Source organism: Coffea arabica, chromosome 10e (assembly GCF_036785885.1).
Source record: "Coffea arabica cultivar ET-39 chromosome 10e, Coffea Arabica ET-39 HiFi, whole genome shotgun sequence".
NCBI lineage: Eukaryota > Viridiplantae > Streptophyta > Magnoliopsida > Gentianales > Rubiaceae > Coffea > Coffea arabica.
Window position 1 is genome coordinate 16,712,940 of NC_092328.1, and position 9,186 is coordinate 16,722,125.

General features: G+C 29.6%; 1 long non-coding RNA gene across 1 annotated transcript; it reads right to left on the bottom strand.

The window, feature by feature from the left end:
• Window positions 1–1,757: 1,757 nt before the first annotated feature.
• LOC140014978 (uncharacterized) lies at window positions 1,758–3,512 on the bottom strand. The gene is made up of 3 exons (XR_011821725.1): window positions 3,296–3,512; window positions 3,073–3,173; window positions 1,758–1,998 (listed from the first exon to the last, which is right to left on the bottom strand). It is a non-coding gene; the product is annotated as an uncharacterized lncRNA (long non-coding RNA).
• Window positions 3,513–9,186: the final 5,674 nt, after the last annotated feature.

Below are 9,186 nucleotides of genomic sequence, written 5' to 3' on the forward strand. Positions count from 1 at the left end.
ATTGAAAAAATGTTACACCTATATTTTTACAAAAGAGAAACAGGTAAAATTTGTATTTAACATAAATTAAATATGTTAAAGTAATATTAAAGATGATTTTATTAGTTACTTAATTTGTTGGTAAGAAACAAGGTTTGTTTTACAAAATTTTTTATTGGATTTTTTCAAATAATTAGGATATAAAGATAAATTTTCACAATCTTTTGTTAGCAATAGACTCCAATTTTCTCCTAGGCAATGACGAAACCAATATTTTTTCCTTGAAGGAAGGGCCAAAATGATTGACAAATAAAATTATTTTAATATGTTATGTTCAAAATAATTTTCATCTATTTAAATATATGGCATCCTAAAATACCAAATATTAACTTTAATTATAAAGGTATGTCTATTTAATAAATATGTAATATAGTCATAACTAAAATTAAGACAAGAAATAACATTTGATTAAATATCTTATAGGAAAAAATGCACTTTTCATCCTCAAAATTTGGATGGTTGACCAATTTCATTCTCAAAGTTTTACCCCAAACATATTGCATCCTCAAAGTTTCGTAATTTTGGCCAATTAAGGACAATTGACGGGAAATGAAGAATTGATCGTTAGAACCAACGATTTTACCCAACAAAAAATGGGTAAAATCGAATGGAGTCATTTTTAATGGAACAATTGCAACGGACAAAAAGCTCAATTCTTCTCCTTCTTCCCTCTGCCTTTCTGCAACCCCAAAATTTTTTTGTCAATCTCTGGAGTTTTAACGACCGTTATATAACTTTCAAAACAAATAAATTCATTCTAAATTTTTATTTGGGATTATTTCATAAACCAAATCGCGGTCACTTTCTGTAAAATATCACTTTCCCATAAAAGACCAGCTCTTTATGGCTTTCCTCCATTATAGGAACTGAGTACCCATTTTTTTATAACTAAATTTATTTATCGAATAAAATAAAAATAAATCTATTTTCTAATAAAAGACCAGCTCTTTATGCCTTTCCTCCATTATAAGAACAGAGTACCTATTTTCTCATAAATAAATTTATTTATCAGATAAAATAAAAATAAATTCATTTTTTAATAAAAGACCAGCTCTTTATGACTTTTTTCCATTTTAAGATCAGAGTACCAATTTTTTCATAAATAAATTTATTTATCAGATAAAATAAAAATAAACCCATTTTTTAATAAAAGACCAGCTCTTTATGATTTTCCTCCATTATAAGAACAGAGTACTCATTTTGAAGGTAAAAAGGAATTTGTTTATCGGATAAAATAAAAATAAACTCATTTTTCAATAAAACACCAACTCTTTATGACCTTTCTCCATTATAAGAAAAGAGTGTCCATTTTATCATAAATAAATTTATGTAGCAAATTGTCATGGCCCTTGTTCCTTCACATGTGTGTAGGGACGGTAATTGTCATGGATCGCTTACAACTTATTCCCTCCAAACCTTTTCTTATAATGGAGTTTCTGATTTTATCCAAGTAATAAATTACTTCCGTGAAAAAAAAATAAAACTTTATGGAGAAAAGCCACAAAGAGTTGGTGTTTTATTGGAAACCATCGACCCCTTACTAAAGACGATCAAATGCGGTTAGATGATTTTCTTGCAAGAAAGTTGCCAAAAACAGTTTTGTGACTGTAGTTGCTATTTTTTTTCAATCATTTTTTTAGCAAGAGGTATCATTAATGTCAATATTGAGATATAGCAAAAATTTTATACGAAATAACAAACCAATTTGAAATTACAAATACAAAACGAGCAACAATATATTACAATCAATACTATCAACAGTACAAAGCACAAAGATACTCAAATCAAATCCTAATTAGGCTTTAATATGTACAACCAAAATTGTCAGGAATAACAAATGCTAAGATAGATCATGTGCCGATATACAATGAGTATCATGTTTGCATTAATTGGCGAAATCCATAATCGAAGTAGCTTGTAAGAGCTTTATAGCCAGGTTTACTTCAATCCACCATCAACCTATAGAGTCCAATGAAAAAAAAAATTATTAAACAGAAATTTACATTGATAGTTAGATAAATTAAACCTGCATTAGCCTAATATATCAACTAGGACATTGATCCTTATATTGTTGCATGAAAAGAAATGAAAATGAGGGACTTTAAAAAAATGCTAAGGATCACTTTTATTAACCACAAGTACAAAATGTGAACTGAATTTCAAACTACAAGTTGGTAGCATGTACTTAAGATGAAGAAATCATTATGACCCCAATTAACATGAAATCAATTGCAAAGTAACGCCAAGACTGTTTCCTTTAACACAAAAATCGTAAATGCATTCACCCATTGCAGTTCATTCAAAATTGAGAAGTAGCTAAGCAAGCGTAACATTCGAACTTAGAAAGCATGAAATGAACTTGAAAAAAGGAATTACATTTTACTGCCAACAAGGCTTCTAAGGTGCAAATAGCCAATGAGATCCTTTTTTCTAATCTTTATTATTTTTGTCCAGTATGTTCACTTAAAAGAAAACTATATTCTATTTTCTAGATCTTTAGTTAAGAAATAAACAATAAAATTAAATCATCAAATAGCAAAAAAATCAAATGCATTAAAACTTGCACAAACATTCAGGAGGAGGAGAAGTTATCACCTAAGAGAATCACATGCAGCGCAATAAAAGCATTAGAATTAGCCCAAAGGAAGGGAAAAAATATGCTTCACGAATGGTCCTACAACACTGAAACATAAAACAATAGATAATGATGAAGCACCACAAACCAGTCCAAAGACAAGCAAAATCACCTACACCATCAATCCTAATCACCAATCGGAGTAGAAAATCATCCAAAATTTCAGTTAAGTCACTGAATAAATAAGGCTTCAATCTTAGAACATGTCATAATCAGTGTTTAGCATTCAAAAATTGTGTAAGATACAGGGGGTTTGGGACAATTAGAGCTGGGCAACGAGAGGTACGGAGGAATGGAAGCGAGAGTGGTAAAGAGAGGAGATTGAACAATACGACAAAGCAGGGAAAAATCAAATCGTGGAAGGAAGAATTCTAGTATGAAAATATGTTGGAAACTACCTGAAATCTTAGATCTGAAATTTTGACGGCCAGTTTTCATTTTGCCTTCCAGTAAGACCCCTTTCTCTACTCCAACCGAGACGCCCATTCATTCTAATCCACTGAAGTAGATGCTTACAATTTCAAAAAGTTTATCTTGCGATTGTTAGATTGACCAAAAATGCAAGAAAAAAGCAATTGACAAAACAGAGATGAAAATAACATATCTACTTAAAAAACCTACACCATTGCTTTTCCTTGAAGTCTGCCATTGCATCGGAAGGGTCTTTAAAGTGTGTCCATGATTGTATAAATTTAGATCTGGGTGCTAGAGAGGAAGAGGGGAACCATATGTCTATGGAAAACTGAAAATTGATAGAAAGGGAAAGAGAAATAGAAGGAGAAAGGTGCAGAGGAGGTTGCGATTGAACTTTCGAGAGCTCTGATCTGAGAACAATATTTGAAAAAGTAGCCTTGCAAGTATGGAAGGCTTGGAATTCATGTGGTGCTACGCTTGACAAGTGCTGTGCCGGGAATGGTTAAAAAAATTTCAATGCGCGGCTCTGCTAAAAATTGAAAGGGACCAAAATTTTGAAATTTTCACAAAAAAACACCCATGATTTTCCACCAATAACATGAAACTTTGGCCCACTCGAATCAGTATTTGGAGGGAAGCTTTCCCGCACTCAATTTGGCTCCAAATTTTGATGAGGTATTATTGTCCTTTTCCTTGCTATAAGTCTCTTAATAGTGTCAAGCTTTCTACTTCTTGCTAAAGTTGTTGTCGTTAATACCCTTTTTGTTTTAGTAAACGGAGGAAAGTTATAAAGAACTGGTGTTTTATTGAAAAATATATATTTTTTCATCTGATAAATAAATTTACTTATGAAAAAATGGATACTTTGTTCTTATAATAGAGAAAAACTATAAAGAGTTGGTATTTTATTGAAAAACGGGTTCATTTTTATTTTATTCGATAAATAATATTTTTTTTAGAAAAATGGGTACTATATTCTTATCATGGAGGAAAGTCATAAAGAACTGATTTTTTATTGAAAAAAGAGTTTATTTTTATTTTATTCGATAAACAAATTTATTTATGGCAAAATGGATACTCTTTTCTTATAAGGAAGGAAAGCCATAAAGAACTGATGTTTTATTGAGAAACGGGTTCATTTTTATTTTTTCGATAAATAATTTTTTATCTGATAAATAAATTTATTTATGGCAAAATAGGTACACGATTCTTATAATAGAGGAAAGGCATAAAGAGTTAGGATTTTATTGAAAAAAGGATTTATTTTTATTTTATCCAATAAATAATTTTTTTTAGAAAAATGGGTACTCTGCTCTTATAATGGAAGAAAGTCATAAAAGTTCATTTTTTTTTATTGAAAAACGGATTTATTATAATTTTATTCCAGCCAACTGTGACCCATTTTCCCACTAACCTAAGTTAGACGGACTAAATCATTGAGTTTGTTAACCACAGTCAAAATTAATACAGAAGTAGCTGACTCAAATCACTCAATCCTTAATCATTGAGTTTGTTAACCACAGTCAAAATTAACACAGAAGTAGCTGACTCAAATCACTCAATCCTTTATGACTTATACTAAATCAATACTAGGAAGCTTATTTGAAATAACAATAAAATATTTTATAAATGATTAAAACTTAGTACATTAGTTAGTAAGTACTCGTAACATACTTGTATAATATATGATTATTTGTATAATTTAATATTCTTTTGTACTTATATATTTTAAAATATTCTGTGAAAAATATTTTGACCTTTCACATAACCTTAGAAAATAATAAAATTTTATCGTATTATAAAATAATAATTTTATCTTATTATATTCATAGGTGTTAAACTATAAAAATTGTGATATAGAAACAAGTGATATTCTACATGTAACTAGGAAGATTTGTTGTTTTTGTTATCCAAACTTTCAAACTTTTTAAAAATTGAAAATGATTACAAACTTACTTTTCTACAATTAGTATAATTTGTTAATTAGCCAAAATTCTAGCAAAAGGCAAGCAAATGCAACTTGTAATCAATCCATTCTGATGCATGTAAAAATAAGGTAGCATTGTGCAAATAAATAAAAAAAATTCACTTTATATAGTTCGTTGTGATAACCAGGCTTATTGCCACATTTGTTTGAATTTTGATTACAATGGATATAACCTATTCCCTCCAAACCCCAAATTTTGAATTATAACATTCAACCAAAACATGCTCAAACTCTCAGGCTCGGTCATACAATGACAACTAGTGTGAATATCCATACTACGTACGGTGCTTACATTATTAAAATAAATTAAAAGATTATACCATTTTAATTTGAAAAAAGTTAAAAAAATTATACCAACATAATTAAAATTTAAGATTTGACTAACAATAGTTCAAAATATGACAAAAACTGTAAATCATTCAAGAATTGTGTTTTTGCGAAAGATGAATCCTAAAATGATAATAATAATTTATATTAGAAAATGAATGATATTTGGATAGAAATAAATGTAATTGCATGTTTTATTTGATTTTAAAATGAAATACTTACTAATATTATGCATTCGATTTGATAATCTTGTACAAAGGTGCGAATATTTTTTACACCAATCAACTTTTAGTATGAAAATTAATATTGGTGGTTTAATTAATTCTATTGAATTTTGAAGAATTCGTACTACAAAAAAAGTTCAGCAAGACTTGTATTTTTTTGAAATGAACTTGCTGAATCTTTTTAAAATATTTCATTGGGATCACTATGGTATGAGATTCGCTTTGTGATTAGTTATTTTTTTTCTTTGTAATCTTACAGGTTTGAAATTAAGATGCTGTTGAAATCAATAATGGAACCAATGGGGGCTAATGGAGGTCATAGCCCTCCTCCCCAAGTTTTAAAAATTTTAAATTATATAAATATTTGTGTAAAATAAAACTGGTCCTCCAAATTTATTATAATTTTAGTTTATATTATGAGAATATATAAGTATATATATGTACATGTGTGCGTGAAATAACTACATTTGGGTGGGATCACCATAGTGTAAAATTCATTTTGTGATAAGTTATTTTCTCTTTTGTAATCTTGCAGGTTTGGAACTAAGACGCTATTGAAATTTGTTTGGATAGAGTGTTATTTAAAATATTATTTGAAATAATTATGATAGCACTTTTTGTGATATGATGTATGTGAGATAAAAAAATGGATTGAAAAATGTATTTATAATATAAGCAAAATATTATTTGAAAAAATCTGCTTTCCAAACACTCCCAAACTAATAGGGGCTAATCGGGGCCATAGGTCCCTTCTTTTCAAAGTTTTAAAAATTTTAATTCATATTGTGTAAATATTTGTGTAAAAAAAAGTTAGCCCTCCTAATTTTTTATAATTTTAGTTTATATTATGAAAATATATATATATATATATATATGTATATATATGTATGCGTGTGTGTGTGTGAATTAACTACCTTTGAATTAATTTTTTATTAAAAATTATTTATTTTTTAATCCCTTTATAATTTGTGAATGATTGTGAGAGTAAAATATATTATGACAATAAGATACGTTGAATTGTGAAAATTGTAATTTAAATAGGCTACTAAATTTTGGATATTTGACTTTCGTAGTTGCGAATTTCTTATATTAACGGTTAGTTATTACTATCAATGATATGATAAGTGTCAGTAATAAATGTGATATGTGAATTGAAATTTGCAGATATCATTTTACAGGGGTGGTTATTATCTGTTAGTTAAAGTTTAGGAGTTTGAATTTTACGGGGTGGTGAAAAAAACGTGCGGGAAATGTGGGAAAAATATGAGCATCATTATAGGATTTGTAGGAGCGGTTACATGATTAGTTAAGAGATAAACATTTTTTAATTATAAAAATGTAAAATTCTATTAAAATAGCATTCAAACTTTTGACAATTTTGGAAGCTCCCTATCCAAAACCCCCTCAGCAATACATATAGATATACTAAATGATAGTTATGGTAGCGAAATAGTTTTTACCTAATATAACATGTTGTTGCACTTTTAGCGATCATTTGATTTATTGTTGGACCTATTCACCTAAATAGAATAACACCTAAAATTATGGAAGTAATTTTGTTCAAAATATTGTTGTTAACAGGTTTGTTTGGATTGTGAATTATTAGAGATATTTTTACTGTAGCACTTTTTGTGATGTGATGTATGTGAGATAAAAAGGTGTGTTGAAAATTGTAATGATAATGTAAGCAAATATATTTTGGCAAATAAATCGCAATCCAAACAAACCCTTCCTATCTAAAATAGTAAGTTAAGCCTAATAGATTAGTAACTTTTATATCTCAAAAGGTAAATTGGAATAAATATTAAACTTAATTTTTAAATAAGTAGATTACTACTTTATATCCCAAACTTACTTTTAAAAGAGTAAGTTTAGTTCAAATAATAGTAAGCTTTTATACATAAATAGTAATTCTTACTAATAAATAGAAATGTATAAAAGTATTTATCGAAAAAAAGTATAAGAATGGAGTACCCATTTTCCTTAAATAAATATTTATTTATCTGACAACATTATATTGAAATGCATTTTTCGATAATAAAACTAGTTCTATATGGCTTTCCCCCATTATAAGTAAAGATTAAACCCATTTTCCGTAGAGGCCCATTCATATATTCAAACGTGTGTTTCAATTTAAAAGTTTCAACTCTTTATGGCTTTCCTCTCTTACAACAACATAATACCCAAGGTGCCTTAAAGACACAATGTTTTATCAGATAAAATGAAAATAATCCCGTTGTTGAATAAAAGACCAGCTCTTTATGTCTTTTGGACCGTTACACGGACAGAGTAGCAAGGTGCCTTAAATAGAAATGTATTTATCGGAAAAAAAAGTATAGTTAAACCCGTTGTCTTATAAACGACCAGCTCTTTATGGCTTTTGTCCATCATACGGTCAGGAGTACCCAATTTTCTTAAATTGAGTATTTCATTTATCGGAAAGTATACAAAATAAACACATCGGTGTTTATTAAAAGAACCCCACTTTTCAATGCTTTCGTCCGATTTCGTGCTTCTTCCTTACTACTATACATACTGTGTTTAGCTTATCCGCCAAGCTTCGCGCCTTTTTTCCCTGCCCTTACTTCAGCGTACGACCACCTCACTTTGGAAGTTGCCTAATTTAGGCACTCCACATTTTACATTTGCAGTTGTAATCCCCCAACACCCAACAGCCCTCTAGGTTGCAGGTAAAGAAGCCCTTTACAGGTGTCTATCATCCACACTTCCCCTATCATTTGTGGTCACAATCATACCGCAACAACTTTCCACACCTCTTCTCTGATTCCTAAACATACCGCAGCAACATCCATAAAAATAACCCTTCTTGATCTGTACATGTCAGTTTCTTTGAAATATTCTTTACCTTTTCACGTGCCTGCTTCTTTGCCATATGCTTTACTTTCCACACCTCTTCTTTGATTACTAAACATACTGCAGCAACATCCGCCCCATGGAACACTAAATTTAGGAACGAATCTCACAGGGCCCCACTTTTATGATTTTTTTATTATTATTTTGAAAATTTGGCCTTTATTATTTTTTTTTTGTCAAACAAAAATTGGTCTTTATTTGAATGTGTCTTTTAATTTTTTCGGTTCCTGCTTAAAAATGAAAAATGGTAATGGGCCAAAGCTTCATTCTTGGACCCGTTAATAGAGTTGAGGCCTCCGGACCTTTCTTATTTGCCAACCTCTTAGTATTAAAAGCCTAATCAATAAGCCCCGTCTATTATAAGCCTAATCTTAGTATTAAAAACCTCTTAGGATTAGTCAGGGCAAAACCCTGGATACCGTGGCAGGCAACCAAAAAAAAAATAAGCCCCGTCTAAAGGAATAAAATATCTAAATTTTGCAGTATGCATTTTTTTTTTTGGAGCAAGCATGTTCTTTGTCTCTTTAAATGATTGCCCAGAGAACTAAACGAATCGTACATCTGTTCTAAGGGTAGTAGGATTTTCTACGCCTCTACTTTTCCTTCAATCTCCTTCTATACTTTCTTTTAGACTTCTATCTTCCATTTTCTACATCAGAATACTTCTTCGGAACACCAGTTTGAAT